Genomic DNA, 6,413 nt, shown 5'->3' on the forward strand with positions numbered 1-6,413 from the left:
GTGGTGGTGGTAGTGATGGTAGTGGTGATGGTGGTTGTGATAGTGGCAATGGTGATGGTAGTGGTGATGGTGGTGGAGGTGGTAGTGGTGGTGGTTGTGGTGGTGGTCATGACGATGATTTGGATAGTAATAATAAGAGCAGTAATAAGTATGATGATAGCAATAGTGATGGGTGAAGTGGTAATGACAGTGTTAACCATGTTGGGGTAGAATGGTTAGTTGTTGTTGTTGGTGGTGGTAGTAATGATGGTGAGGCAAATGATGACGATGAGGAGAAAGTGGATAACGATAAGGGTACCAACAACGACGACAACAACAACAACAACAACAATATTAATGTGATGCTGGTGGTTGTGGTGGTGGAGATGGCAGAGGCGATATATAAATAAACAAATAAAGAAAGGCAGTGATAGAAATTGGAATTTTCCGAACTGAATAGGAAGAGGAAGCCAAAGATTGTGAGATAATACGAAGGTAAACTAACATTGGAAACTATCACTTGAATCATGCAAATCAATAAACATGGTATTATCGGAGCAGATCAAGAGACCAATGCAACAAAACATCAAGATCCACTTCCAAATGGTTTTCACTTAATCCATTCTAATGAAATATAACAGAAGCAATAATCTGTTCTAATGAAACAGAACTGAAGTGATCTTCTCGCCTTCGATCTATGTTAATATTAAAGGACTTGGTAAACTGCATGCCTGTTTTACTGTATTTATTCCTGGCATGAAGTGTCCCTCCCCCAACCATACATTTCCTTCTCTCTTTTTCATTCTACAGAGCAACATTTCCTGGAGATTCTTCCATTCTATTTTTATTTAACTCATTCAGTTACCATTCTATTTCACTTTACTTTACTGAACTCCAAAAACTCAAGCCATCATGGGAGACTCTATGTTTTTGATTAAATTTAAAAAAGGCAGCTAAATCTTCCTCAAATCATGAATCAGAATCTTAAAATTTGCATAAAAACAAAAGAGAGAGAAAGGAAGGATATAGTGTGTAGTGTCGTCCTAGATATGCTATGTGGAGGTGCATGGTTTAGTGGTTAGGGTGTTGGATTCATGATTGTAAGATTGTGGTTTCAATTACTGGACCGGGCAATGTGCTGTGTTTTTGAACAAAACACTTTATTTCACGTTACTTCAGTCCACTCAGCTGGCAAAAATGAATAATCCTGTGATGGACTGGCGTCCTGTCCAGGTGGGGAATGAATATGCTATGGAAACTGGGAAACCAGCCCTTATGAGTCAGGATGACTCAAGAAGGTAACTTTACTTTTACTTAGACATACTATAATTGTTTGAAAATAGGATGGTCACTGCTTGAAGGGTTTTCCATCATAAAGTTGATTTCTTGATCAAAGCTACTCTGGACCTATACTGTAATGACAACATGAACCAAACCAACATAGAGGGGTCCTCTATACAATCATTCAAGATGCTAGAAACAGGAGTCATGTCTCCCTCAAATCACATTCTACTGTCTTAAAAGACTGAATAACTTAGACTTAAATACACTCGCCACCAAAACCACCACCACCACCACTATTACTGTCATTTAACAGCCCAACGTTCCAAGCTAGCATGGGTTGGATAGTTTGACAGGATCCAATGCATCCAAGGACTGCATTGTGCTCCAATGTCTGTTTTGGCATGGTTTCTATGGCTGGATACCCTTCCTAGCACCAGTTGCTTTGCAGCATGTAGTGGGTGATTTCTTTCATACAATCAGTACTAGTGAGGGTACCATTCAGCTTGCAGGACTACAAACCCCATGCTCGGAAATGAGGAGTAAAGAAAGAAAAAGTATGAGAGAAAAGGGCTGGGCAGAACAGATTTCTTGCTGTACAGAATGCACATGACTACTCACATCTTAGAAGTTAAATTGGGATTGATCTTGTGGAGCTAGAAAGCAAAAAAAGTGTGATGAGGTCAGTGTGAACCTTTAAGGTACAAAATGGGTAGGAATGATCCCTATGTCTCAATAAAGTTCTTTTCTTTAAAAAAAATCACAAAAGAATGGAAAGAGAATCTAAAAAAATAAAATCCATGAAAGGAAGAAAGACAAACAATGAATCAAATAAAAGCATTGAATATATAAAGAACTGACGTGAGTCTTAATAATAATATTTCAGTGAGATTTGAATGTCAAAATTGTAGGAGGAAGATAGAATAGTCACTGTTACTATCACTAGACCAACGATAACAGAGGGAACAAGAGTGAGTTTGGAGTGGGGAGTAGGAGATGTGTAATAGTGCAAAACTGCAGGATGGTCATGATCGACATACCTTTTTAATCATAGGTCTAAGCGCTTGATTAGGGAATTTAACACCAACCATAAACAGAATGAGCTAATTCTTCAGCATTCATATTTCTTCGTCAAATGTATTTTCTTAATTATTCACAATGTCTTGAATTAATCAAGCATTATCTCAAAGCATTGAGATTTCAACGATGTGATTGTTTATTCTTAGAATGACATTGTAGGATAGGTGTAAGAGGTTGGATCTGGTTAGTTCTAACATAAAACTGGTAGATTATTTGGGCCGGATATGGTCAGATTAAATGCTAAAGGGTTAAATTAGCTAGAAATAGAAGCTAGATCACACTTTTTATTTTCTGATAGAGATGAGAGGTTTCTGGTAGAGAAGAGAGGGTTTCCTGTAGAGAATAGAGGTCTCTGCTACTGAAAAGGGGTTTCCAGTAGAGAACAGAGGTTTCTGATAGAGAAGAACAGTTTCTGTTATTGGTAGAGAGGTTTCTGGTTTAGCTAGAGAAGTTTCTGATACAGGTGGTGGGAGCCAGAATGGGTGGATGCATTGTGAGTGAGAGAGCAAGTGAGTGAAGACTCAAGGCAACATTACAAGGGAATCAAACAGCTTTATGAGAGAGAGAAAATACATAAATTGTCAACAAGTCAAAAAGCAACCTACATTGGATGAAATATTATAATTATCACAAAAAAAAAGACAGGATTACTATATATATGTGTGTGTGTGTGTGTGTATTATTTTTGAACTTATATATTTTTATCTTTTCTCTTCTATTCTAATAAATTATCATTGTTTCTTTTCAACTTTATATGGATTCAAAACTAACAATAAATGACCACATGAAAATCATCAAAGTTGTTGTTATGTACATAAGACAGGAAACTTAATAGAAAGATGCTGCTACCAAGTTCAAAGCTAACATCTTAACAATTTTGTTGAGGTCATCTATCATTAATTTCCAATCCATCTATCATTAATTTTCAATCCATAGTGAGATGAAGAGAAAAATAATTAGTATATATATAAATATACATGAATGTACATACATACATACATACATATATATATATATATGTATGTATGTGTATATATGCGTGTGTGTATATACATACACACACACACACACATATATATATATATATATATATATACATACAGTGTGCAGGAGAATGCAAAGTAAGCATAGTATTGATATCACAGTGTAGTGCTTAGATATTTGAGAACTTAATTCCAACTCCTTTATCTTGGGTTAGTGCCTCTGGTGTTGAAAGTTGTCTGTAAGAACAATCTTTATCACACTGTTAGGGAGGTAGAAAGATAAATACAAGTAGGCTTAATGTGAATATTTTCATGGAATACAAAATACAGAGTATAAGAAAAAGAAATACAGTAAAGGAAAGGAGTTATATAATAGTCTTATCTTAACAGCTGTTTCAGGAATATCATGGCTTATGCTGTAGCTATGTTCATATGCTGTAACTATGGTCATACATAATAAATGCCCATGATGTCATAGGTGTGTGTAACATCACAAGTTCCAATGGATTTGTTTGGCATTTACTATTTTTCTTCCACTGAGGTTAACCTGTCTTTGCCTAACAAATCCATAGGAACTAATATTATCATACACACACATGGTGTTTGGAGTGATCACTAGTGATGGTGACGTTATTCCTCCATTCATCTTCCCACATGGCCTCACACTCAACATGGAGGCCTACATCAAGTGCCTGGAGGCAGTAGTGCTGCCCTGGGTCAGGAGGGTGGCTGCTAGAAGACATTATCTCTGTTGTTTCCAAATTTCAGGCAGAGTGAATTACATCATGGTGCTGTTTTTCTCACAGACAGTGCCCCAAAAATATAAAATGGTGACAATTTACCCATCGCACCCTGTATATCAATATATATATATATGTTTATTTATTTATATATTGTATAATATCTCAAACTAATACACTTACATATTCAATTGCCAAACAAATAAATGACATTATTAAAAGATACACACAGAAAAATATATAGTATGAAGTCATCTGAAGAATTTCTACAGATCTTAGTTGAAACATATACAAAAGGTATCATCCCTACATTAGATGTAGGAAGTTTGTTCAGCAATGTCCCAGTGGGAGAAGTCATAGAAATCATTATAAATAATGTATATAAACACCAAATGGTAAAGCTATCTGCAATACCTGAAAACATATATTGAAAAAACTACTTATTACATACAAAACTAAAGTGCCTTTTTGGTGCTAACAAAGACAATTAAAATGATTTAATATTGGTTGGCTGATATCAACATGGGTCAGTAGTGGAATTGTGAGATTCCTTAGTCCAGAAGCTTTTGACTGACAAAAAACACCAATGACTCTGGAATCCCTTGTACTAATGGAACCAAGTGTGTTATGAAAAATATTCATTGTAAAGGAAAAGCTATTCTTCTGGGATGAACACAACAGTAATTAGCATGTTCATGTTTAAGCCTGATACTAAGAATAAATATGCAAGTCCCATTTGTGTGTGTGGGGGGGGGGTGCGTGTGTATACAGGGTGCATAAGATATTTGAAGACAGATTTATGTTTATAAAAAAGCAGATATACAATAACAGATAACTTTATTCATCAAAAATTGCTATGAGGATAAAAATAAACCTTTTCTATAATGTTATTCAATAAAGCCCCATTCAGCTTCAACAACTGCTTCTATATGAGATCTAAATCATCTTGAATCAAGTGGTCCTGGTTCATTTTGGACATTACTCTGACTATGGCAGCCTTCAAAGAATCTTTGGTGTTATGGGCGTATTCATTGACCTCTCTCTCAACAACACACCACATTCAATAGTCCAATGGATTGAGATCTAGAATTAGGAAACCAAATGTTAAAGTTTATGTCATTGCCGTTATCATCATCATCATCATCATCATCATCTAATGTCAGTTTTTCATGCTGGCATGGGTTGGATGGTTTGACTGAGGTCTGGAAATATATATATATATATAATTTATTTAATGGGCATAATACATGTATTTAAGTGCTACTAATAGTTTTATTTGTTGAGAAGTACTCAAACATGTTCTTTAGGCACAAACCACATATCATATAACTCTCTATTGAACTCTAGGTCAGAAATTTTCAGTAGTGCAACCATATGTATAAATATACATAGACATGCAGGAAGTAAATAGACACCTTTAATTTCCAAAATCTTTCATTTGATATTAATTGGTTGAAGGAAAGGTTGTCTTCTAGCTGCTCATCCAGAATACCCAAGCTTATGCAGATATGTTCTTGGACTAACTTGTAGCTGTTTTGCAATGTTAGAAGCCTTCGAACGGGGTTTGTTTTCCACAATTCTCTTCAAACAGCAAAACTTCTTTTCCGAGGGCCCAGGTCGGCCGGGACGAGAATCTGTTGATTCCTTTCCTTGGCTCTTGAATTGCACTATAATTCTATTAACCGTAGCAAGAGGAATTTGAAGATTTTTCGGCAACTTTTCACTGCCTTAGACCAGCATCAGATTGCCCAACAATATGACCGCCTTGAAAATCTGGCAGTTCTGCTGAATTTTTTGTGCGTGGCATGGTTACTCTTCACAAATATTTAATATAATGGCACCTGGAATGAAAAAGAATAATTACATTGTAAATTCCACACCGCTGTAAACATATTAAGACACTTAGATCAGAAATTTTGAAAATTAAAGGTGTCTATTTACTTCTTGCATTTCTGTGTATTTCGAAGAATTGGAAAATTCCACCTATTCCTGACCAATTTGATATCTTTCCAGCTTTATCATGTAAGGTCGAAGGAGAATAACTCTTTTACCTATTTACCTTTTTATCTTTTATATTTTAGTTTTTGTTTTTTCATTTTCCATTTTTTGTTTTCCATTTTCTGTTTTTTACTTTCTGCATTTTCTATATGCTGCCTTCTCATTTTTTTTTTGCATTTCTTCTATTATTCAATTTTTTTTAGTTTATTATGATATGTGGTTTGTGCCTGAAGAATATGTTTGAGTACTTCTCAACATATGAAACTATTAGTAGTGCTTAAATACATCAGATGGTGTACTTTTTTTGTTGAATTTTCTATCATAGAACAGCACATTTTATATATATATATAT

At 35.1% G+C, this 6,413-nt stretch overlaps 1 protein-coding gene across 10 annotated transcripts in view; it reads left to right on the top strand.

Moving 5' to 3' along the window:
- LOC106882633 (tensin-1) overlaps positions 1-6,413 on the top strand; it is an 835,201-nt gene that overhangs the window by 28,701 nt on the left and 800,087 nt on the right. The window lies entirely within an intron of this gene.

The sequence above is a fragment of the Octopus bimaculoides genome, chromosome 8, assembly GCF_001194135.2.
Source record: "Octopus bimaculoides isolate UCB-OBI-ISO-001 chromosome 8, ASM119413v2, whole genome shotgun sequence".
NCBI classification, from domain to species: domain Eukaryota; kingdom Metazoa; phylum Mollusca; class Cephalopoda; order Octopoda; family Octopodidae; genus Octopus; species Octopus bimaculoides.